Raw genomic sequence first — 26,359 nt, 5'->3', positions numbered from 1 at the left:
GGGACAGGGCTTTATGTCCGACCTTGCTGGACCCTGAACCTACAACAATATACAAGGTGTCGGAAGAAATGAAGGAATGCATGGTGGCAGGTGTTCCTCCTACACACAGCCCCATTGCTCCTGGCACTGCCTGTCATGTTATGAGAGAGAGTTTGTGATCAGAAGACAGAAGTTGAAAAGTTCTTCTGAGTGACACGTGTCTATGTGAGATCATCAAAAAGGGACAGATACACCCCTTCACCCGGTCACGGGCAGATGTGTGCACAGGAAGGGCTCTGGCGGGGCCACTTCTGGCCTAGTCAGCACTTTTGTGCAAATTAGAAAGAGGCACCTCTCCCGCTGAGCACTCAGGGTGCACAGCAAAGCTTGCCGAATGCAGGCTGGGTGTCACCCCCACCCCCCGAGCCAGGTGCCCTCCTGCAGACACAGATTCTCCACTGTTCCCGCAGCCCTGGCCGCTGGGGCAGGTGCGAGGTAAGGAAGGAGACAGGTCATTTGGAAAATCAAATTTGGCCACAAAAATAAACTCTGAGGTTTGCAGCCAAACTATTTTCAGCCCAGGTGCCAAGCGCGGTTCTGCAGGGAGAGGGAGATGCTGTGTGCCCCGCCCCGCCCCACTAGCGGGGGAGCGGCCCTGTGTGTGCTGGAACTCGTCTGATTCCAGAAATGGGGGAGCGTCCACCCCGGGAATCTCCTGCTTTGGCTGAGGCTCCCACCGAGGAAGGCAGACAAGGGGGCCCGGCCACTGTCCTGGGTAGTGACGCCACCCGTCAGTCCCCTTACCCCAGGCCCGAGTCAGACGGATGCTGTGAGCTGACCGAGCCGCTTTCCTCGCCTGAGACAGCTCCTGGCAGAACGGACTCCACCCCCACTGCAGGGTGACAGAGCAGGGAGGCACCCGCGCTGTGGGGGGACGGGGTCTCCAACCCTCTCCCCCTCAGGCCTCGCAGGGGCAGGAGCTGTGCCCAGGGCCCCGGCGGGGAAAAGCAGGAAGCTCCCTATCCTGTTCGTTTTCACCTGATTTCCAGAAAGGAACATGGGTGACCGAAAGGACACCCGTAAGGCAACACGAGTGACAAGCAGGAGGGGAGCGGGCGATGGGCGGGCGGCTGCCTCCATGGATCCACGGGCAGCAAGTCCCCGCGGGCCAGTGGACTCAGACTGGCCTCCAGGAGGCGGCGCCTCTGCCCGGGCCGCCCGGTGGAATTTCATGGGGAGCTTCACAAAGATACGAATGTCAGGGTCCTGTCCCGAGACCGATCTGGGGTGCAGCCTGGATACCAGAATTTTAAACGTTTCCCTAGGTGACTTTAACCTGCAGCCAGGGTTGAGAGCTAGTGCGTAGACTTGGAGGGAGTGAGAATCTGATCTGAGAGTCGCTGTGAGGCTCTGTGACGGGGCTCCAGAGAGAGTGTGCTGAGGTCGCAGGCCCTACTCCCGGGGGTCCCGGCAAAGGGTCCAGGGCCACGGTCCACATGAACAGCCACAGAATCTTACATGTGGGCACAACCCTGTGATCTATAGGGGAACAAGATCTTCCCACCGCCCGTAGGGGGCACGTCATCGCTCTTGGGGTTGGGGCCAGATGAACAGGGCCGGCAGCATGACACAGCCAACGTACCAGCTTTCGGATGGCTCGATCCAGGGGTAGATTTCAGAATATCTGAACGAGTAAATAGCTGCACATTATCCAGGAATTTTGTTTCACAAAACCTCCTTAACTCCCATCTCAATTCCTCATGGCTTTAGAACCCAGGAATTTGCTAACACCTTTGAGTTAAGAGCGGTGGTTAAGTTTTGAAGATACGCAGATGTCCACGCTCACAAGAACAACTGAATTAGAAGATCTATGGGAGGGACCTGGGCATCGGTGTTGTTTAAAGCTCCCCAGGTGATTCTACAAGGTTGGGCACTGCTGGCCCAGGTAACACCGTCCTCCCTCTGAACCATCAGTCTCCTGGGAGCTAGGACTTCTACATCCCCAGCTGCAGAGACGGAGGCTCACAATGCTGGAGGGGGCTTGCCCAGTTAGCGTGGATCCGAGAGGAGAGCCCGTGGCTCCCAGGAAAGGTCCCATCCACTGCACTGCCCGTGCGTCACTGTCCTGTGGTATCTGAACTACATAAGCTTTTCTGACCTCGCGGTGTGGAGAGAGAACGGTTCCTGTCCTCAAGCTCCTGGTCCAGCAAGGAGGACGAGGAGTCTAGGGCAAAGGAGACAGAGACTCAGCCAAGGGAGGGTGTGGGCAGAGGTGTCCCCAAGGACTGCATCGGGGGAGCAAGGAGGCGGCCCTGTGTCGGTCAGGCAGAGATTGTGATGCAGCTCAGGTTGTAACTGAGCCTCAGGACTCCGCTGAAGAAGTGGCCGGACTTTGGGACAGCGGCGCCACCTGAGAACCAAGCCCGGGCACAGCGGATGCAGGGGGTGGGAGGGAGTATGGAGAGGCAGCTGAGGAAAACCTTGGGGCAAAACCACCTTCATTTACAGGCAGAGGGGGAAGAGGGGCCGGAGGGGCCAGAAGGGTGGCGCGGGGCAGCCCACCTGAGCCGAGGGGAGAGGGTCTGTCTCTCCGTGGCGCCCACAGGGCAGTCCACTCGCGGACCGAGGTGGACCCACAGGCTGGGGGTCTGAGGACAGTGGGAAGGTGGGGAGCAGCAGGGTCTGGCAGAGGACGGACCAGCGATGCAGGAGTGTGCTTGGGCAGGGCTGAGGGTTTGGCTGGGGCTCTGCAGAGGCACCTGTGCCCAAGCCAGCTGGCAGGGTGGCACAGTCCCCTCAGGGGGCTCAGCGCCCAGGTTCCCGGAGGAGGGAGGGGCTGCCGAGGTTCCCAGGGCACAGCCAGGAACAGCAGCAAGAAGAAAGGACGAGCTGATGACAGAACGTAGGAGTGGGTAGTAGCCACATGGAAATGTCTGCCCACAGGTCTGTCCTTGGGACGGAAGCCCGGAGGCCGAAGGGGGATGGACGGCTGTGACAGAACAGGAGGGAAGCGGGCAGTGGGGCAAGGCTGTCCGGAGCGAGGGAGCGAGGAAGGTCAGGACAGGGAGCGTGGTCAGCGAGGGTACCTTCCGGGCAGCTTTGCCGCTGGGGCTGCCATGGGCGGGTGTTCCTGGCACGGCACAGCTGTCCTCTACAGGACAGCTCCAGGCCTCACTCACTGGCTCTGGAGACACCTGCAGTGTCCTCCCAGGACGCAGGACTCGCAGGGGGACGAGAGGCCTGGGGCAGTGCTCAGGCAGCTGCAGGGATGGAGGCTGGGACGAGAGCAGGGCGCCCTCAGCACGGATGGGGACTGCATTTGCCCTCATCACCTCCAAAGCCTCGGTGAACACCGTTCTTGGCTCAGCCTTTGGTTCTGCACCAACCCGGCCTCAGCTTCACCTCCTCTCAGCCCCCTGCCGGCCAGGGCCACGCACAGCAGTGCAGGTACCAGCTGCCACTCCCCTTAGCTGGTTCTGGACCCACACCCTCGGTTCGGGGTGATCTCCATCCAACCACTGACACGTGGTTGCATTTGGAGCAAGACACACGGAGCCCAGTGATCTGGCCCAGTTTCCACAGGAAAGTGATAGTTCCTTCCCCTGGGCGCCCAGGGCCATGGTGGCCCGTGGAACCTTCCTATCTTCTTGGCGATCAGCGGGAGTCCTGCCCGCGAGGGAAGAGCGCAACCCAGCACCAGGCCGCGTGCCGGGTGCTCCCAGAAACGGTGGGGGCGGGGTGTGTGCTGTCCTCAGCCCTGGCAGGCGTGGGCCCAGTGGTGGACGGGAGACTACAGAGATGAGTCGGACGGGATGCCATCCTCCAGGTATTGGCCAGGTGGAAGGGAAAACCCACAGCAGTTCAAGTGGGGACACCAGTCTGGGGGTGTGTGCGGAGATATGGAGCCAAACGAAGTGAAGACCGTCAGGTACGCCTCGCCCCTCCCCAACCTAAAATACACAACTGCGAAGGCTGGGATGAACAAAGCCATGTGCCACCTGCGTCCGTGGCGGAGTACAGAAGACCCAAGACGAGAGCGATCAAACCATGGCTCCCGTTCTCTCTACCCCTTCACCCCACCCCCACGCACAGTGCCTACGACTCAAAGGCATGTCCTAGGAAAGCTGACTTCTGTGCAGACCATCTCCTCAGTCTTTCCTAGACACCAACTCTGCCTCTGTCCCCTCTAGGCGCTGGGGATGCCAGTCACCGAGTCCAGGCATGGCTGTCTGGTTTTCCATCTCTCCTCCAACCCTCCAGGCACAGAAGCAACCAGGACAGCTGTCCAGTTGGTCAGTAGTGCCATCAGGCATGTGCCAACAGCCCACAGCTCTCGAGGTCAGAAACCCGTCTTCCCCTGCTGGCCGCCCCCGACAGGCTGCTGGTGGTAGCAGGCTGGATTGCACGGTGGAGGTTTCTTTCATTTTGGCAGCTGATCCAGGTCCAGCCTGGAGCATCCTCTGCCTCCTGCTGACAGCCACAGCCACTCACAACCCAGGGTCCCATGGCTGCGTTTTCTTGTCTCTGTGCAAGGGTTCTGGGCACGGAGGGCCAGCCACAACCTCACCGTCTCTAAGTCCAAAGACAGCTCTCTGGCCAGATGAGAATTTGGACGTGGCAGGAGCCCTGACGGCTGGCTGCTCTGGCCCCTGTGGCAGAGGGAAGCTGGAGGACAGGCCATCAGCTGGCCCCAGGCAGAGGCCCAGGCTCCTGGTAGAGGGCACCAGGGTGTGGCACTGCGGAGATGCAGTAGTCCTGGGGCCACCATGGCTGTACTTGCCTAGCACCAGGCCCTGTGTGTTATGCAGAGGTGGCTCTGGCCCATGGATTTCTAAAGGCTCAAATGCCTCCACAACATGTCAGCCTGGGTCAGCTCAGGCTCAACTGTCCTGAATCCCAGTGCCCAGACCCCACCCTCCAACGTTCATTCTGGGCCCAGCCCCTGGCCCTCAGGCAAAGGTACAGGGGTGTGTTGGCAACTCCAGCTCCAGCCTCCGGGCTTCTGTTGGCACCTTCCTGGCCTGCTGTTTGCATGTGAAAACAATCTCGCAGGTTGTTTTCCGTCAGATTTCTGCCCTCACAAGGCAGGCCGTGACCCCTCACACTCTCCTGGCTACCTGGTCTTCATAATCTAGTTTGAAAATCCTGAATCAAAACTGTAGGCCAAACTCCTATAAATTCAATCCAAAAATAATCTAGTACATAAAAATGGTTGTTGCAGTATTATATGTAAGAGTGAAATATTAAAAACAATGTCCACCATTAGGGTACTAGTTAAGTAAATCATGTAGATTATTATTTATATATACATGAAGCCTTTAAAAACACTATAGATTTGTATTTACTGACATAAAGATATCTGTTACATTGTAAAGTCAAAATAGCATGTCATCAAGCAGTACACACAGTACAATCCCATTTATGTGTGTGTGTGCATGTGTGTATGCATGCATGAGCGTGTACATGCATGTGTGTGTGCGTGTGTGCATGCATGCATGAGCATGTGCATGCATGTGTGTGTATGCACACACATGAGCATGTGCATGCATGTGTGTGCATGCACGCATGAGCGTGTGCATGTGTGTGTGTATGCATGCACACTTTATGTATGTGCATAAGAAAAACGCCCAGAAAGATACACTAAAATAGTTATTTCTCAGGATTATCATCATATAATTTTAGCTACTATTTTTAAAACCTTTTATCGTGAACAAATATTTTAATGATATTTAGTAATGCTATTTGAATCATGAGGAAAGTTAAATTACAAAAGAACAATTACAGTTTTGAAGAACTTACAGGTCACCTAGCTACTGGCCATCCCCAGATGCAAACTTCTGGGAGACCGAGGCCCAGGAAAGTGAAGACGAGCTATAACAATGCGAGGAGGTTGACTCTAGGAGGATCAGGACTTAGCTGGACTCTAAGCACCAGCTAATCCCACTTCTAAGGTAAAAATGTCACCCACCCAAATGGCGAAGCCAGCAGCTACATTTCCCTCACTTCTCCCATACAGTCGGTGTCAGGAGACAGAGTGGGCTGTGCCCAGGTCTGATGCCCTTCCTTCTCAGCTCGGTGAGCTGAGCAGAGCCCTACCTTGCACTGTCCGTCTCTGGCAAGTTTGGGATGCGTCCCCAGGATGCTAAGCCCTCGATGGCCACCAACACTTAGTGCAGCACGAGCATCACCAGGAGTCCAGAGAGTCTGGAAGGAGAAGGAAAAAAGTGGGGTTGGGTGGGGAAAAGGTACCCTCTGTTGCCAATAGTTCTCTTTGGAATTCCAGTATCTTGGATGGTCCCCACCCAAAGCGAATGCATGTCCCTGTCTTGGATTCCCAAGTGCGGGTGATCTCACACAGGGTGGGAGCAAGATAAGGGGCCCGAGTGGGCAGCACAGAACCCCCAGGGACAGACACTGCTATCTTTCCCCTCCCCCCAAACACACAAAGCCCTAATCCCCAAGGTGCAGCCATTAACACTGAATAAGGGCACCGCCATCTAGTCCAAACCAAGAAACTCCAGAGATGGGAAACAATACGAAACGGAAGCCTTTAGTCTAAGTCTGAAAAGAGAACGGGACACAAACTCTAGAATTAAAAAAACAAATTCTTAGTTTTTTAGACAATGGGCAAGAACACCTTGAGGAGGCAGAAGATGAGTTCCTTGGAAAGAATTTTTTTTTTTAAAAAAAAGACTTAGCCCGGCTGGTGTGGCTCATGGTTGAGCACTGACCCATGCACCAAGAGGTTGCTGGTTCGATTCCTGGTCAGGGCACATGCCCAGGATGTGGGCCCGATCCCCAGGGGGGAACATGCAGGAGGCAGCCAATCAATGTTCTCTCTCATCGATGTTTCTCTCTCTCTCTCTCGTCCCCTCTCCCTTCCTCTTTCTCCAAAAATCAATAAAGAAAAAAAGAAAAAGATTTAATACCTGGAAGAAAGAGGCTATCTATAACGGAGAAGCAGGGCTCTGCAGATTCCCCTTTGCAGGTAATCCGTGAACGAACCCTCGCGGTGGGAAACGGCACCCCTCCCTGCAAAAATGCACGGCTGCCACTGCCGGGGAATCAATCTATTTTTCTAAGCTGAATATATCATTATCAATTGATTTTCCTTTTTCCTCCGAGTGCTCCGGAGTCCCGGATAACAGGGGAAGCTTCACTGTGATAGGAAGGATTTGGACAGGTAAGTAAGTCATTGTAAACGAATCCCACCTCGTGCCGGCTCCTCTCCAACTATGCAACAGGCCTTTCTCAGGGCCTCGCAACCCAGCTTTCCCAGCCGCACCGACAGACACACACCGGCCAAGTCCAACAGCCAGGTAAAAATATGATTTTCCCCAAGGATAGAGTGTTCCCTTCACGATGATGAAATAACCTCTGTGGGGAAGCAACGTAAGCCAAGGTCACCATTTAGTTTTGACACAGAGCCAAAGTCGCGAGCACATTTTCTCTACCGAGCGTATAGGAAGCGCATGGATAAATCCATCCTTTTGGCCACAAAGTATCGACAGTACTGGTGATACTAAGATGATCGATGCATTTCTGGGAAGGATCTTTCAGATATGTGTTGGTGAACATAGAGGTCTGGGAGACAGTGGCAGACCATTTTTAGACGCTTGAGAATCTCATTCATTCATTTATTCATCCATACATTCCCAGATATTTAGTGAGTGTCTGCCGTGTGCCGGGCTGTCGTCTAGGCACTGGGGACACATGAGTGAACAAAAGAGGGACAGCCTGGTGGGGACAGGACTGCTCCTGGATCAGACGAGGCCACCGCGGCTGGACAGGGACACTCCGGCAGGAGCGGCAGCCAGAGAGGTGAGTACCTAGATTGTGCAGGGCCTGCGTGCAGGCCACTGGAAAGGCTATTAGCTAATTAAGAGCCCAAGGATCCTGGCACCAAGATTTAGGGGGAGCTCTCATTCTCTTGAGACAGAGCTCTCTGAGGCCAATGTCAGGGTGATGCGCTTCCCTTCTCTGTCCCAGGTGGCTCGACACCCCAGGTTGGGGATGAACATGCACCAGCCAGACGGGAGCTTGCAGGGAGGCGAGCCACCGGGCTGTCTAACTTGTTCTGATGACAATGGCATCCTCCTTCCTCCTCGTTGGTCCCCAAAGGCCACTTCTAGAGGAGATAGCTAAAATGAGATTCTGAACAAAAATAAACCTCACACAACACCAAGCTTATAGGGACTTTTCCCTAATGTGCTTATGGAAAGATCCTAACCAGAGCTGACACGCTGGACACTGCAGGCTGTGCTGGAGAGCGGCTGTCTTCCCTCCAGGTGTGCTTTCCTCCACGCGGTGCCTCGGGGCTCCCCTGATCTGCGGGAGGGCATCACCGGAGCGCCGGGACCCCGCACAGCTTCTGGTCAGGTTCAGCCAGGCAGGCGCCAGCAGGAGATGGGGGTTCGGTCCGGTGCCTTCCTCCCTACTTCCCGTCCTCCCTGTAGTGACCTCACAGGCTGGCCAGGCCCCTCTGAAGGTCATGGCTCCGGGTGGCACGGGAGGGCTCCACACAGCGCCCTCTCTGGGTTTCAGGAACAGCTCCTTGCCCCGTCCCTGTCAGGCTTAGAGCCCATAGTGCCCCCACCCCCACCTATTAGGAGCCCTGGGGTATCTATCACACTGTTGAGATCTCTTCACACTGTGCCTGCACCTTGGTGAATAATCCTTTCCTTTAATTCTCTTCAAATCACACGTTTGAATGTGTCTGTTCCTGTCAAGACCCCGATGGACACATCCTCAGAGATGGTTAAAGGCAGGACTTTGGAAACAGGTCTGGATTGGAATTCCAACACTGCCCCTTACTCTTGTGGCACGGCGAAGTTGTCATTCCTACGAACCTTCCTTTCCCATTCTTAAAACTAGAGAAACTGGTCCCTAACCCTCATCCTCACGCCCAGCATCACCTCAGTGTCACCGTCACCCACTCGAGTCCCAGCACCGCCCTCGTGGCATCTCTGCCCACCCCAGCCAGAGCTGCTCCCCACGGGGTTTCTAAGTGTCCTCAGCTCACACTGGCATTCGTTTAGGTCTCAGCGATTTTATCTATTTCCTCTTCTTACGCTTCTTCCTCCTCCCCAACCTCTGCTTCTTGCTGTCAAATCCTAGGCATCTGAGAACAGACAGCATCTTGCTATTCAAATCTCTGCCCCCCAGCACCCCTCTCATGATGGCGTATAATAGACTCTCCATCCATTATACTTTCTTCTTAGGAGGCGCAGAAGCTACATCCATGCACCTAAACACCTCTACTCTAACGAGATGCCGGTATTTCAAGTGATTTTAAAGTAAATGACTAGAAACCTATTTCCAGTAATAATTTTGTTCCCGAGCTAACACTGTAAGAGCTTGCTTTTTCGAAGATCGTGGTCGGGGAAGATGAATCTTGGGAGTGAACCCAGGGGATCACAGGAGATAGGGGAGGCTTCCATTTCCAGGTGAGGGGGGGGGGTGCTGCCTCAGGACTTGACTTTTGACATCACTGGCCAAACTGACCATTTCTCTTCCACTAATTTCATCACCCAAGGACGGCTTCCAGGCTTAAGGACAATAAAATTAAGAAGCCAAAGGATGAGGGGCTCGTTGATTTCATTTAAAAAATACAACAGGTAGTAAGTCAATGCCTGTGCAATGAGTCTGACGTTGTTAACCTCCCCAAGGAACTTCAGGGATGCTAACTGAGTTGGACGGGGCATAAAGGCTAAGACGAAAGCAACACCCTCCAATGGGCCATGAGGTTCCATCACTGCCTAAACGCTAGGAGTTCTTCAAAATTAAACTTAAAGAAATTTTTGAGACTCACTGTAAGTCTAAGTCTATAAATAAAGACGGTTCCTGACATGAACCACATTGATAGCAAAGAGAATTATAAACAAGGGCCCCAGCATTTTTTTACTTCCTTATAAAAGAGACCAATATTTTTGGAGAAAAACGGCCTTAAGATAGGAAAAACCAGTGAAGGAGTCTCCCATTCGAAGCGTAGTCACAGGGCAGCCCTGCCTGGTCTTGACCGTGCTGCCCAATTACGGCTCAGACCCTGGGCCGCTCGCCACCCCTCAGCCAGCTGGGAAGGGAGGATCCTTTCCTCCTTGGAAGAAAAAAGCAAAGGCAATGGAGACTGAGAACGTATCCAGGAAACCCGGTCAGCCCTGGGGTCAGCCCTCCCGTCAGCCCAGACCCCACCGCACCCTGGCAGGGGCGTGGCGTCTGTTCCCAAGGTCTCCTCCTGCAGGGGCAACTCCCAGTCACACCCCCTGTGAAGAAGAGAGAAGAAAGGCCATCCGATAATAGTATCAGCCGTGGGGTCACCGAAGCCTGCAGGCATCCTGCCAACCCCAAAATAAATGCTCTTAGAAGGTTTACCCATCAGGTTCATGACAGTTCAGGGCCCAGCGGGTCCGGAAAGCACTGCTTTCAAAGGGGGAAAGGAAGACACGAGGTGGGGCACCTTACGAGAGCCCCCCGGGGCAACGCAGACACTTCCTCTGTCCATTAAGGAGCCAGAACGGGCCGCCGATGAGCCTGTTGCTTATTCTCAGCGCTAGGATGCGGCTTTTGTCCGGGCGCACGTCCTTCCAAGACAGGACTGTCAGAGGCCCTAACCCTGACTGACATGTAGAAACATTTCCTCCCCCGCCAAGCTTACCAAGCTGAACTCCTTCACGTCTTCTCATTTACCTGTTCCACCAAGTTGTTATGATTATGACTATGACTTTCATTTTATAGATGGGGACACCCAGGCTTGAGGAAAATAAGACCTGCCAAAGTGAGATGGCAAAGAACGGGGGGGGGGGGGGGCGGTAGAACTGGAAATCCAGAATGGCGCCCCCATCCCATGCCTTGTCCCAGATGACCCAACCACCTTGTCCCCGGGCCCCCAGTGGTGAGTCACCAGGCTGAACAGAAGTACAGGTGTCACCATCAGAGGTCCTCCTTCTAGTCAGTTCCTAGTGAGCCCAAACCAACCCTGTGACCAGCTGGCTGCTGCCCCCAACCTCACTGCCCGCCTCTCGAAGCCCCCAGCTGCCCTGGTGGTGGTCAGGTTCCCAAGGGCACACCCTCCCACGACAGAGAGGCCGCAGACTGCCCCCAACACCTAACCGCAAACCTCATTCAGCCGCAGGGCAGCTCACAGACTCCTCATTACTGCTAACGCGACCTTTCTCATGATCAGCCACCCCCCAGAGAAAACTTAAGCTACATTTTTATCTAATGAAATTCAGTTCTAAGGAGTAAGATTTGGTTGGCGTCCCCCCCCCCCCCCCGAGTCCCAGAAACACTGCCACTCCCATCCCCCCGCGTGCATTCACCCACTGACTTTCCCCAAATCTGCTGCTTCTGGACCCTTATCTGAGGGCACAGTCCTGTCAGCTCCCGGTCCTCCCCCCAATTCCTCCTCTTCCTCTAGTTCCTGCCACACACGGCAGGGTTCAGGCAGTGCGCAGGCGACCTGTCTCTCTAGTCTCCACTGATGCCGTCTGGGTCTAGGCCTCTCCCCACTGCCCACCCAGACCCCAGCAACAGCCCAAGTGGCCCCTCTGCGGTCAGAGGGTTGTGCTCAGCCTCAGAAAGGACATGCACTTCCTGCCCCGATCCCTCCATGGCTGGGTCCCAGAGAACTCGGGTCCCACGCTGCTGCCCAGGCATCTGCCCCTCAGGCACCCCAGACGTCCTCTGCTCTGTGACCCGACACCCACCCTCATCCTCCCTGGACCTCCTCCCACCTACCTCCGCTCCTTTTCCCCCTGAAAACTCCCCTCTAGAAGGTTTCCGGACTCTCCGGAGCACAGACACTCCTGAGGCAAGTCGCTGGAGAAGATCGAGATAAGGGCACGCGTGTCACCCAGGAGGCATCCTGACCGCCCGCGGGTCCTCCTTGTCTTGTTTGGACGAGGAGGTGGGCAGATAGGAGAACCCAACAGGAACCTAAGTCATGCCAAGACCCAGCCAGAAACCCAGACTGAAACATTCCAGAAAAAAACGCTACAAGCCAACTCTCCCCCCGCCCAATTAAGTTAAACAGGATTCACCTGACTCAGCCCCCACTCAGGCCCAGGATGGGGGGCCCCTCACCCCCAGGCAATGCTGTCTGCCTGTCACTGAAACCAGGACTGGCCTGACCCACCCCTGCACTTTTTGAGGACTATAAGGTGAGGTGAGGGGCAGGGCCCAGTGGCCCCAACAGCCTGCTAGGTCCACAGTGGCATTTAGGATGTCGGCAGAGGGTCAGAGCTGGCACGGAGTAGATGCTCAGTTAAACTCTGTGGGAGGAGGAACATGCCTACAAGACAATCATTTTGACAGTTTTGCTGGGAACATCTGGAAGCTCACACCAGCTTCACGATCGGCATACAAATCACTTCAAAAAACCCGACGCTGCTTCCAATTTCGTTCTCACAAACAGGCCTGCGTCCTCCCTTTAAATTGCAGTGACTCCTTCCCAGATGTTGCTTCTCCTTCAGACCCATAAATCTAAGCTTTTCATGACGTCGCTTCGCAGTTGCTGGGGCCGTGGGCTCTCTGGAGGGTTTCTGCATCTCCTCTGCCTCAGAGGGCCGTGCAGACCCGGACAGGCCGGGCCAGCGCCGACCCCCTGGTTACTGACAGGGAGCCCAGGGGCCGACATGCCAAGCTGCACGGTGGTGGGCATGGGCTCCTCTCCTTCCTCTTCTCCAGCACCTTCCAGCTCCCTGTGTGGGGCGGGCATACCCAGCACCCTGCCGGCCAGAGCGGCGCTGCCCACTTCAAACGGCCGCCAGTCTCCCTGACACTTGGGGCCAGGCTAGAATAACCCCACAGACTTGTCTAGTCTCGGGGGAGTCAAACACAGCCAGGGACCAGCAGGCAGGTGACAGCAGTGGGAGGAGGGAGTGGCCTGCGGGCAGACAAGTTGGCTCTCCAGCTTCTCCAGGAAGGCCCAACTCAGATCCATGGTGTGGCCCATCTGGGCACCAACCAGTGAGGGAATCTCACCCAGGCAAGAGCCAGCCTCAAGTGTGGACCCTGCAGGCAGAGCCTGGAGAGAGGAGGACTCTCCTCCCACCTGTCCTGTCCCTTTCCTGGTGACCGGCCCTGGGGCGCAGGTGACTGACCCACAGTTCTTTATGGGAGGCTTTGGCCATACCCTAAGGCCTCACATAGCCAGCCACATCGGAACACACCCGAGCCCTCTTCCTGGGCCCAGCTGAACACGTCAGGGTTGGAGACAGTGGTGGGGACGGGAGAGGCGCCACCAAACCAGCTAACTGCATCCAGTGTCTGCTCACTGCCAGGGTTAGAAGGAGCCGGGGCTGGTCCACACCTCGGCTGCTGGTGCTCAGGGCTCCTTGGCACCCCTGCCCCTTTGGGCCTTGGCCTCTTGACAGCGTTAGAGAGAAGAGATGGGGAAAACAGGTTTTGGTCCCGTCATGAAGATACAGAGAGATTTGAGAATTCCTTCTCCCAAGTCTGACACCTGTCCTTGCTCACGGCCTGCACGGCGTGATCAGAGCCTCATTCCGGTTTCATCTTAGTCCCTGACATACCCGGCTCCGGGGCTGGCTCAGGCCGTGCAGTGGTCAAGAGCATGGAGGACGTACGATCCCAGAGACCTGGGTGTAAACCTCAGTTCTGCCATCACACTGGTGACTCCCACCCCTCCACCCACCCTGCCTCACCGTCCTCACCTGTGCCCTGGGGATGACATTGCTAAACATTTACCTCGTTCCAAGAGTTAAATGCTCCGCTGTTAGAAAGGCACTCAGCATAGCTCCTGGCACATACAACAGGTGGCTCTAGCCTCTATTACTGCCATGACTGCCAGCTGAACATAGGTGTCCCTAGGCCCCTACAGCACCACTGGGAGGATGGGGAGTCGCACTCAGGGCGCCTTCTCTCCTACCACCCCCACAGAAGCAAGCACAGAGGGGACAAACGAATGGGGAGGGATCTTCCTTGGGAGCTGGTTGAACAGTGGGCTGACCCTGTGCACAGGAGTCCCAGTGCCACTGGGGAGCGACCCTCCCCGCTCCCTCCAGCTATCTCCCTGGTTTACTTCAAGAGGATAGTTTCAGCCTCCACCATCCTTCCTCCCCCCCTTCCTTCCCAGCAACTGGTAAACCAAACTCTAGGCCTGAGGGCAGATGCGGTTCCGGCTTCATTCCCTCATCCCTCTCCTCTTAACCCAGCCCTCGAGGCCAGTGGTTGAAAGCCCCTCAGGCCCCCGGGAGAGTATGAGGCACTGCTTCCTCCCCCAGGGAAGAGCTGTTTGATTTGAATAGATCTGAGGCTGTTTCCATACTCTCGGAGAAAAAAAAAATTGTGAAAGAAAAGCTTTTGGAGATTACAGTGCTTTCTACCCAGATCGGATGAGTTATCCATTTAAAAATAAACCGCAGACAGGCATGTTTCCCCATACCCGGCAGAACGCAGTCATTCCCAGGAATTTCTGTAAGTTTTCTGTTTTCCTTGGCCAATATAGAAACAGCCTAGGAACTGAAAATAGAGTTAGAAGCTAATTCAGTTTTCCTGATCGCTACCAGCGTGCGCAGGCAGGCGGCCTGATGGCACGGCGGCTTCCCATGCCACGTGCCACCAGCACGGCCACGGCCACGGCCATGGCTACGGCTCACCAGGCTCACCAGGCTCACTGTGCTCCTGCAAACCGACCCCGCGACCCAGGAGCAGGGCCCGGGCCCCCCGCAGGCGGCACGGACCAAACGCACCAAGTCACTGAGCTGCAGCCTGGCATGGCCTGGTGTCCAGATACGAGCAGGAAACCAAAGGCAAAAGGAGGTGAGTGACAAGCTCAAGGTCGGAGAGCTGCCTAGCGGGAGAGCTGGGACCACAGTGCTGGCTTCCGAACACCAGGCTGCGGTTCCTCCTCCCACCGTCGCCTCGCTGCCCTTGGACTGCAGCTGAAGATTCCAGGAAAGTCCCCCATAAAGGTTAAACAAGTTATCACAACCCCGCTTTCCTTCCTGTAGAAAGTCCCCGTCTCCTCTCTCCTCTCCAGTGAGCAGTAAATCAAATATTCCTGCTGCATTACTTCTCAAGCTCAGTGTTTCTAAATCCAAAGACATCTATAAATAATACATTCTCATTTATATGTACATTTAAGAGATAAAAAAAAAAAGCCATAACAAAGATACCTGTAGATTCCCCTGAATACCAATAGCCTCCTTAAAACCCAGTGGAAGCGAATGGTGAACGGACACAGGTGACCCACCGCAGGACCACCTTCCCCGCGCCATCCGCCATCCGGCCCACGCCCAGGGGAGCCTTCATTCAGAACCTGCTCCATTCACCAGTGGCTTCTCTCCCACGGTCACATTTAGCCATCTGCTGCTTCTTTTGTAGGTGGGACTGAGTGTTTTTTTTCCTCTTCAGTTTTATATGAAACATTCGGCAATGAAGTAGCAAATAAAAATATACATATCATCTAGAATTCATATAAAATTATAGTTGGCTTGAACGCAGTTAAAGGTTGATAAAAAGAAACACACAGATACTTCTTAAAGGCTTATTTATAGCTTATTACACATTACACATCTCGCTCCATTGAGAAAATTCGGAGGTTGATGTGGTTCCCTCTGTCGCAAGCCGGCGTGGCGAACGCAGAACACGTTTCCTTTGGAACAGAACACGCTCGCTTTGCCGTCGCCCGGCGGACGGAAATGCCGCAGACTCCATCGGCACTCATGTCAGTCTTTGAAAGGAGGGGGTTTCTGTTCTTTCCCCAAAGGGTGCACTCTTGATACTGTCTAGCTACCCCACCCCCACCCTGCTGGGAGACGCTGGTCTTCACTCCAAATGAGGAGGCGGCTGGAGCACCCTCAGCTGTCGGACGGATGTTCAGGTCAGCGAGGAGCTGGCAGAGTTGGCATCTGCCCATCACACCCTCACGTGCAGAAACAGTGTATAGAGCGAGAGCCGAGTGGACTTTCTGGACACCTTTGTCAATCCAATATGGAGTCGCTGTCAGCCGTGACAGTCATGTCAAGTGCTATGTCAAGACCGGGTAATGGGGTGTAACGGGAATGCCCTTAGGAGGAGCCCGGAATGCCCAAAGTCTGAACACTGGGCTATGGACTCCATCTGGACACTGATCTGAGTGGGACCTCCACCCCGGACGGCTGTAAGAACTAAGCTCCGAACACCCAGCACTCCAGTGTGGCTGCACCACGGTCACGCTCAGAGCCCTGCCAGACTTCCCCTCCATCGGACGTGTGCTGCCACCGCAGGCTCGGGACCCCCACCTCTCCATCAGCACACGCCACCAGGGACGCTGCGCCAGAGGCTCGCTCTGCTCACTTTTATCGAGTAAACTCCCCTCTCTGTGTGCAACCTGCGTGTGACTCTATTGGCTTATTGGGGAGTCACCCCTAATAAATCTGGCACTATGGAAAGATACAACGTGTGTGAGTGACTCCTTTTGGGGATGCGCCCTGCTCACGACTTCCGGGGTGGCACCTGGCTGCAGATGGTGAGTGCTAAGGTAACTAGGCTGGCAGGACTGAAGGTGGCCAGCGGAGGGCCAGCTGCCCGGCTGCAGGGGCTCTATGTAGGGCTTGATCTAGGTCCTGGAAGAGGAGAGCATCTGGAAGATCAATATGGACACACTCAGGGGCAAGCGTCTTAGTTTGTCTTCGCCTCCAAAGTGGACCCAAAACATGGATTTGGATGCAAATATTTTTTGGGGGGGGGGGTGTGGGGTCGATCCAAAGAAGCATTGAGGGAATAAGGATTGGAAACAGGACAAGAGAAAAGCCAATCAAGGATGCATTAATGAGCAGGATACCACTGTGGATAGCAGGCTTAATCCTGCTGGGAACCCAGAGGTGAGGAGGGAAGCTGGGGTATTTATTCTTCATCTCTCCCTCTCATTAGCTGATGGGTGCTTTTGGGATAGCAATCCCCTGTACCTCCAGCCTGCCCCATGAGTGGGCTGGGCACCTTGCATAGAGAGGGGCAGGACATGGGAACTGTCAGCAGGTGATGCCCAGGCTGGGGAAGGGGCTGGACCCCGACAGCCTCTGTGAGGGTGGGAAAGTGAGGGCTCTCCTGGGCACCTGGCTCCTGCAGGGGCCGCAGCCTCAGCACCTGTTCAGGTGCCTTGATCTCTGGGACCGCACCCTTCCGGGTGAGAAGGAGACACTCACTGTTTGCCATCGCGGAAGACCTTGAGTTTGCTCATCCCCACAGTACACGCTGTATCAAATGTGTTTGTAATGGGATCATCTGCTATCTGTCGGCCGGGCAGCAACCATGTATGAAAAATAACATTGAGGAGCAAATTAAGTGATCTGTCTGCAAGCAGCCTGTTTAGATGAGGACGGGCTGCTGTTGACAAATCTATTAAAATTATATATAAATTATCTAAGAGCACATAGATACATGTTCAGAATGAGGACATTTTTCATGGGCATGTTAAATACAACCCAGATTAAATCATCTCGTCTCCCTTGAACGGGGTAATAATAATTAAGAGGAGAGGTGGGAAAAATAAATTATACCCATTACCTTCCTGACCACAAAAAAAAAAAAAATGTTCAAGATTTTTCATTTTTCAGGGTGATGATGATGCCTGGAAGCACCGAGACTTCTGAGTGCTGCACAAAATGGGTTGTAGGACAAAGGGATTCAGAGGGGCCCCTGGGTGCCCCTAAAAGGGAAGGAGAGAACTGGGAGGTAGAACCCGGACGAGGCTCTGAGGCAAGTGGCTTACTGAGAGGGGGATCCCAGGAAGCTCAGGTGTGCGGGGGGGAGGGGGCAACACAGATTGCCCTAAATGAGCAGGTCACTGCCGGCTCCTGGGTCAACCCCACTGGGACTCTGGGCAGAGAGGGGCATGTCTCAGAGTCGTCCCACACAAGGTGTGAGGAAGCTGGAGTATCTGGCAACTCGAGTTTCTCATCTGCTGCTGGCTGCTGTCAGAAAATAAACTCCCTGGCACTTCAGGTCTACCCCGCGTGGTCAGCAGAGGCTCTGGGGACACCGGGCTACAGAGGAGCCTGGGGACACGGGCCTCCACCATGTGCAAACACGCCGCACTGGAAACTCGTAACGTCTGATTACTTGGATGGAATTCAATTTGCCACTTTCAGAAGTCTAACAAACACAGACGACCCCCCACCCCCGTGTAATCACCGAATAATATTATAATCATTTTGCATGGAAATTGCATTATTTCCCTGATGGAAGCATAGGCTGGGAACCTCTCAGGGCTTCACCTGCTACATTACTTTTCAGAGTATAAAGTAGCAGGTTCCAATTATCTTTAAAAAAAAAAAAATTAAAACAGTAACAACACAATATGCAGTGTGAAGCAGATGGAGAGAATCCACATTTCCCAGGACAGGCACCTGTATTAGTGACTGTGACAGTTAAACACATTCCAGGTAATGCAGTGATAATGGACATTAATAGCAGCAATAGTGCTGAAGTGCCGGGGCAGAATCACTTCTGATTATGTTACTATTTCCTTTTGTGGAGCGCGGGGCGTATTTCCCAACGACTTGTGCTCATTACACCGCACAAAAGCCCAGAGGCGGGTTGGCTGCAAGGTGGCCAGAAGGGGCTTGGAATTCCTGGTGTTTGTGGGGGAAGATGGTCCAGAGTTTGGGGGGGGGGGATGCAGACGCAGCACCACCGCTGGGGTCCGACCCCATCAGAGACCTCTGCCGGCATGCACAGATAGCGGCCACCCAGCAGGCCGTCAAGAAATGCTCACAGGAGCAATGTAACAAGCTGCCGGGGTTCCAAGAAGAATTTGCTAGATTAAAATTTTGTATTTTTGCCCATACACATGGCCATCTCTCCCCCTCATCTCCCATTACTCCTCGGAAGAAAACGCGTGTTGCCTTATTTCCAATATGTTCCATATATCAATTGATAACTCGACGTCAGTAAAAAGACTCATTTTATAGTGTGTCCTCCCACTTCATGTCGTTATCACAGATGCAGTAATTATTCCTGGGAGTATGACTTCATCATTTTAGTATTTGGATATTGTGAATAAGACTTTTAAAGGTCACTTTAGAAAGAAACCCAACAAGGATCAATTGCTGCAAGAAATTCTGAATATTCACCTAGAAGACAAATGGAAAAAGAAAAAAATCTGCCTCAATTTATGAGAACCGAGGTGTGTGGCTTGGGATAAAAATCTAAAGGAAGGAGTAACCCCCGACTCAGCAAGTGCCATCTCCTGACAACGTGGCAGAAAGAAGGAACCGGCTCCCTCGAGGCCTCTCCTCACACACGAACACCAAGTGAGACCCCAGGATGCTCAAGCCTGGCTCCAGAGCCCCAGCAGGGGGGACAGGAAGAGCCGCAGGCGGTCTCACGGCTGCTGGGGAGCTCCTCGGTCAAGTCCTCGCTCCCACACTTACCAGTCACATGACACAGAGCAAGCCTTGGGGTCCTCTGCCTCAGTCTCCCAGCTGTAAGATGGGGTAACGAGCACTTTCCCCCATAGGGTTGCTGGGGGGTTAAGTGCCAGACACACCGCCGCTTCTCAACAAAGGGTAGCGACTGCTGTTTGACCCCCTGCCAGCAGGACGATGTCCTAAGACACGTATTGCTCTCCTCTGTTTGGAGTCCTGAGGTGGTTTCCCACCAAACAGATGAAATCCAAAACACTTGGCATGGTGCTAAGGCCCGGGCTCTACGCAGGTGACGGCGCCCTATCCGGCCCTGGGGCTAAGGCCCGGGCTCTACGCAGGTGACGGCGCCCTATCCGGCCAGGTGCTAAGGCCCGGGCTCTACGCAGGTGACGGCTGGCCTTGCTGGCTGTGGGGCTGTTGCTCTGGAAGCCCCTGAGCATGGTCCGTGCTCCCTCGTACCTATGTGCCTTTTCACACATGTCGTGTCTGCCGGTCCTGCCTGTCCCTCATCTTCTCCTTGGCCAGCCCCACGGTGCATGCCTCAGTACCCATCCTCTGAGCCCCTGCAGTTACCGTGTGCATGTACACTTACTGAGGTCTTTTCACCCTGCCCCCACTGTGGCCCGGACCCTTCTTTGTAGGGGCTGTCCTGTGCACTGTGAGATGTTTAGTAGCATCCTGGGCCTCTAGCCGCTACATGCCAGTAGCATCCCTTCTCTCTCCCACCCCAAGTTATGACAACCCAAAGTGTCTCCAGACATCACCCAGTGTCTCCCAGGTAACAGAAGGGGATACAATCACCCCAGTTGATAACCACTGCACTAAACCGTAAGCACCCTGAACACACAGCCTATAACTTATTCATTTCTGTATCCCTGGGACATGGCCCAATACTTGGCAAATAGTAAGTGCTCAATAAATGCCTATTGAAAAGAAAGAAGAAAAAAAGATGAATTTAGTGCTTATAACACAGTAAACATCTCCTCCAAGGATCAGATAAGCATATTGGGTCATATAATAAATAAATGAATGAGATACAGAAACAGTCTAAGTGACTAAAAACAAGGTAAGTTGAGCAAATTAGTCCCTCTCATTATTTCAGCATCTTAAAGAAAAATGTCAACCCTTTATCCCTCCTTCCAGCTTCCCCTCTACCTGTCCTAGTCAGCTCCTCTGCACCCCCATCCTTCAGGAACTGCCTGGGCCTCCCGTTCACTACCTCATCTCCCGTCCCCGCCTCTGCTCACTCCTCACCATCGCTCCTTCTCCAGTTCTCTTGCTGATGTCACCAACGAGCGCCACGTCGCTAAATCCAGTGGAGTGTCCCCACTCTTCATCTTTTCCGCTGCCCTAGAACCTTCAACCCTGATGAACATTCTCTGAAAGCAGGGATGATGTTCATGACATTTAACTACCGACATGGCACGGGCACTAACCAATCACGGTGGATGCACGGACTCAGGATGGTCAGTGGGCATCGGCGGTCAGTCTCATGGTGCTGTGTGCACAGGCTGAGCTCAAGCCTTGCTTCAAACACTTGCCTCCCTTCACTTCTGTGACACAGTAATCTCCTGCATTTCCCCCGTTCCCTTGGTTGTTATTTCTCCTTGGTTGTTTTGCAGGATAACCCTCCTCTCTCTGGCTATTAAGTAGAAGAGCTAGCTCCTTGAGGATTTTTTTCCTAGGCCTTCTTCTCTTTATTGACTCGAGTCCCCTCCTCAGATGATCTAATTCATGCTCTGGGCTTCAACTACCCTCCAGATGCTGCTCACGCCCCGTGTGACCTCCAGCCCTACCTCTCCTCAGAGCTCCAGATCGGTACATCTCACCTGCTGAGCTGACACCTCTAATTTGATGTCTCAAAGGCAACTCAACCGGTCGTGCCCCTTCCTCTGACCCAAACACAACAAAACAAAAAAACAGGGACTGCCCCAGGGCTTCCGGTCTCAGAGGCCAGCGCCGCTGACCATCGAAGTGCACAAGCCTGCCACAGGGCTAGTGCTGATGCAGAGCCAGCTCCAGCACGGTGCTGAGGAAAGCCTTCCTTGACCCAAGACTGCAACACCCCCTGTGTGCAGAGCTGCGACAAAATAGCTCCCCTTCAAGCACCAGTGTTCACAATTATAATGTGTTTGTGAGCATATGATTAATTTCTGTTTTCCTTGCCTATAGCATATGCTCCATAGAGACAGAGACTCTGTCCACTTTTTTGACCTCTCTATTTCTAGTGAGGGGTCAGGAAACCATGGCCTAGGGGCCAAATGCAGCCCATGCCTGTTTTGTCACTAAAGTTCTATTGTCAGAGCTACAGCCAGGTGTCTCTGCTCTGCCCACAGTGGCTTTTGCCCGCAGGATTGGAGTAGTGGCGACAGAGACACAGGGACCTCAGGCTCAGGGCCTAAACAGTCTGGCACACCCGTGCTAGAAGAGAGCAGACATTCAACATGAATTCGTCGAACGAATGAATAAATGGGCAAGCTGAATAAACGAGCCCCTGATAGATGCCTGCATGTCTGCTGCGTGGGCCACTCAAGCCGCTTCTAGGGCCATGCTGGTCCCTGCAGACCTGCACTGGAGCCGTGAGCCATTGTGAATGAGCTGACCCTCAGTCTCCTCCCCAGAAGTGGGCATCCTTGAATTTTCTTTGGATTCCCAGCCAACAGTTCCCTCCAGGCAGGAGGGGCCTTTCCTCTGCCCACAGGCCCCTTGCTCCCAGGGCGTCAGGCCTGGGGCCTCTCACTGGCCATTCTACAGCCCTGACTCCATTCCCCAAGGAAGAACAGGGAACTCCAGAGAGGCTCCCAACTCAGGGACACTGCTGGGACTCCAGTGAAGTCTCAACCACACAGTGGGGGTCCTGGGTGGGGAAGGAACTCAGACACACACCCAAACCCCTAAAAGTAACAGAACTGCAGGAGAGAACTACTGACCCCTGGCTGTCCCTCTTCCCAGACAAAGCCTCTGGGAGCCTGCAGGTCAAAGCCAGTGCTACTGCTACCCAAAGGAAAAGACTGCCTTAGCCACTCCAGCCCCCAGAGCTGGCCAGTTCTCATTCCCAGCCCACTCTGAGGTCCTCATTGGTCAAACATCATCCTATCCTGGCCCGTGTTTGCGTGAGGGTCTCTCTCTACACTCTGCTCCGTCTCAGAGCAGGACGTGCTCTCTCTCTCTCTTGCCTTTGTCACCACCCATTCCAGCGCTAACCTCTGGATCAGGCAGGCACAATGCAAGGCACACAGGCGCATCTCAGCAAACACCGGGGAAGGGTGAACAGACCTTGATCGGAGCCGCACTGCGCCTGACACCCGAGATGCCAGTGGCCACCACCCAGCCCCTTCTGCCCAGGCCTGCTTCTTCAGTGGCGTGCGTGACCTGGAGTGATCCTGCCTCCCTCCTCCCTCTGCCCAGCGCTGTCTCAGCTGGGCCCTGTCAGCACATTTCAAACCAGCCTGGGTGCATCCACTGCCCAGCCCTGCAGGTTACTGGACTCCATGCAGGGTTATTCTAAACCTGCCACCCTGGGAAAACTTCAAAGTCAAGAAGAAGCCACCCCCCCCCCCTTTTTTTTGGTGGGGGAAGACTCCAGAATTTTAATCCTCATAAATAAGTTGTAGAAAATTCCCAAAGCAGCGATCAAGCTGCGTTCGGGCTGGAGCGTGAAATGTGGCAGGAACAGAAAGTGCAATGTGAGCATTTAGAGCGCAGCACAACTAGCCAGACACCCGCGGAGGTGCGGGGAGGACGTTTCTGGCTCTCCACTCGCGGGTGCCAGACGCACGCATCACGTGGCTCCACTAGAGAAAGTTTCACATTTAGTTCTCAGATGTTTTGTTAAGGTCCACGGAGGAGAGAAGGAACACTCCCGAACAAAGCCCCAGTCAGTGCTCTCAGGGGTCCAGACACCCTCTTCTTCCTGCATCGTCCCAGGTCCCTGGCACAGCTGTCTGGCCACTGGCCACTCAGGGGACACTGCAGGGGTCCCATGGAGGCCATGCCCCGGCCGGGGGTCTTCTCCATCTCGGCCTCTGCCTTTACATAACTGGAGAGGGGCCGACTCCTGTCACCACGCGCATCTGCCTGGAAGAGGAGCCCTTTGCACTAGGCTGGGCGGCTCGATGGTCTGCGCGGGCTGCCGCCACGTACAACAGGCCGAGCGGCTCCAACGACAGGAATTCATCAGCGCAGAGTCTGGAGGCCAGAAGTGCAAGATCAAGGTGTCGGCCGTCTGGGTCTCTCTGGGGCCTCTTGCCTGGGCTTCCAGATGGCCACCTTCTCACTGCGTCCTCACAGGGTCCTCCCTCTGTGTGCACACATCCCTGTGTCTCTGAGTCTAAATGTTCTCTTTCTGGAAGGACACCGGTCAGACTGGACTAGGGTTCGTCCATATGACCTCCCTTAACCTTAATGACTTCTTCAAAGGTCCTGTCTCCAAATACTGTACAAATACCGTTAGGGCTTCAACATATAAACTTGGGGGTGGGGCACTTCCTCTGGACCCTGCAAATTCAGTGACTAACAACTGAGCCAAAGAGCATGCTTTACCATATGATGGTTGAACGAAGGAAATCAGGAGACCACTCCTCTTTGCTGCATCACCCAGTGGCAAACTCTCCACCCTCGGAGGGAGTTGTTGAGCAGAACAGTGAATAAAATGCATAACCAAATCATCTTCCATTAACTGGATTTCCACTTATGTATTTCTTTTTAACAAAGGCTTTCACTAAAAACAGCCCGGCCGGTGTGGCTCAGTGGTTGAGCATTGACCCATGCACCAAGAGGTTGCTGGTTTGATTCCTGGTCAGGGCACATGCCCAGGTTGTGGGCCCGATCCCCAGTGGGAGGCATGCAGGAGGCGGCCAATAGATGTTCTCTCATTGATATTTCTATCTCTCTCTCCCTCTCCTTTCCTCTCTCTCTCAAATCAATAAAGAAAAAAATTAAACATAGACAAATCAACGCTGATAATAATAGTCATACTAGACCAACCAATGATCAACCATATCAAGCAAAGCTATAAACACTTTTAACTTAAAACAGGTTAAAGTTGAGAAGCATTGTTTTAGACCTCAAATGTAACTCCGGACTCCAGTACATAGTGTGCAATTATATATCTATAAAACATACACTGAGTTAACTTTTTTACAGAGTGCGAGAGGCCAGGGGCACTAGGAGTGGTCTAATTTAACAGCTGCACCAAAGCACTGTTTCTGATTATGTAAGAGACTAAAGACAATGCTACTCAAAGGAGCCAGGCTGATGAAGAAAGACTGTCCTGGAAGCACCAAAGGGGCGCCTTATGTATTTAATTCACAGTAAGTTTGTCTCCAGAGACTGCAAACCAACTGAACACAGGGTGGGGGATGAGAAAACAGTGTGCCAACCCCACCCCATTTCTACAAGCTGTCCAACTCAGTGCAGAATCCTCGGCTCCCCATAAGCTAATGGGTCTGTGACGGGACGCTGAGCATGAAGGGACAGGGCGCCTGGCTGTGTACCTTGTACCTGGCATCTGCTTGGCGTGGAGACTGGTGGGCAGTGGGCACCAAGAAATATTTGTTATATGGAATTTAAATATGCTTTTATTGATTTTTTAGAGCGAGAGGAAGGGAGAGTGAGATAGAAATGTTGATGTGAAAGATACATCGACCAGCTGCCTCCTGCATGCCCCCCCCCACCTGGGGATGGAGCTGGAAACCCGGGCATGTGCCCTGACCTGGAATTGAACTGGGACCTCTCAGTCCATGGGATGACGCTCCATCCACTGAGCCACACCGGCTGGGCTATTATATGACATTTTAAAAATCACATTCACTATGGAAGAGATCCTGGAAGGGGGAGACTACAGAAAATGCAGGAAGAGGGTTAGCAACTATCACAGAGAAACCACGAGCAGAGCATCCTACCAATCATGAGAGATTGTGCCAATGAACAAGGAAATCATTATTCAGTTTTCTGATTTGGTTATAAAAGGAAACAGAAAAAGTGGAATAAATAGATGCTTTAAAATGTGTAATCTGCGTCTTTTCAAAAATAAACCCAGAATTTTGCAAAGAATATTTATACACACGCACACACACACACTTATCTATATAGATATAGATATCTACATATCTATATATATTATATATCAAGGTTATATAAAACATCAAGACTATACATTCCAGGGACCAATTTAAAACCTGGGGTTTAAATAAGATCCATCTTACTAAGCATAAAATAAAGTTATTTTAAAAACAATTTCTATATGGAATAAAGAATAAATATGTGATAATCCAGCAAGTCTCCACCACTACGTGGATGGGCAGGGAGGGGAGGGGGAGGGGGAGGTGGACACCTGAGGCCAAAGCGAAAGGCTGTGCCCATAGCAGGACGGGCCTGGGTGCGAGGTCCAGGATTGTGTACTTTCTCCTCCGGCAGGCAGGAGCCAGCAGAGGTTTGAAAGGAAGAAACGACTCCATCAAATTTGTATTTTCAAAAGATGACTCACTGGTTAAAGCCCTGAATGGAAACAGTAGATTTCAGCTGAAACAAACACAAACCAACTGGCCCTGAGCAGGGCCATCACAGCAGACACGACTTGCTGTGCTGCCTCCCATGGATGGGAGACAGCTGGGGGCCACTGGTCCCGGGCTTGGGGCTCGCTGTTCCCGTTCCAACCTCGACAAAATCCCTTGATATAAAACTTCTCCGCAAATGCCGTTCTAAAACATTTTCCTTTTACTTATCTATGTATTATTATTATTTTTTAAAATTAATGAATTTATTTTTGTTACAGATGTTCCCCCCCACTGATCCCCCCTCCCTCTGTATTATTATTTTTATTTATTGATTTCTAGAGAGAGAAACATCGATTTGTTGCTCCACTTACTTATGCATTCATTGGTTGTTTCCGGTATGTGCCCTGACTGGGCATCGAACCTGCAAGTATGGCCTATGGGGACGGCGCTCTAACCAACGGGGCTACCGGCCAGGCCTGAAACAAGTCCTTTCTAAAGAGCTAACGCAGGTCA

General features: G+C 53.4%; 1 protein-coding gene across 1 annotated transcript in view; it reads right to left on the bottom strand.

The window, feature by feature from the left end:
• The window catches only part of KLHL29 (kelch like family member 29), a 287,662-nt gene that overhangs the window by 204,306 nt on the left and 56,997 nt on the right, over positions 1-26,359 (bottom strand). Inside the window, exon 2 of the mRNA XM_036263474.1 lies at positions 6,076-6,183. The gene's annotated coding sequence lies outside the window, so the exon portion shown is untranslated. The remainder of the gene's footprint in view (positions 1-6,075; positions 6,184-26,359) is intronic.

Source organism: Molossus molossus, unplaced genomic scaffold (genome assembly GCF_014108415.1).
Source record: "Molossus molossus isolate mMolMol1 unplaced genomic scaffold, mMolMol1.p scaffold_m16_p_15, whole genome shotgun sequence".
Classification (NCBI taxonomy): domain Eukaryota; kingdom Metazoa; phylum Chordata; class Mammalia; order Chiroptera; family Molossidae; genus Molossus; species Molossus molossus.
The sequence above is the reverse complement of the archived record's forward strand: the minus strand, read 5'-3'. Positions and strand labels throughout refer to the sequence as shown.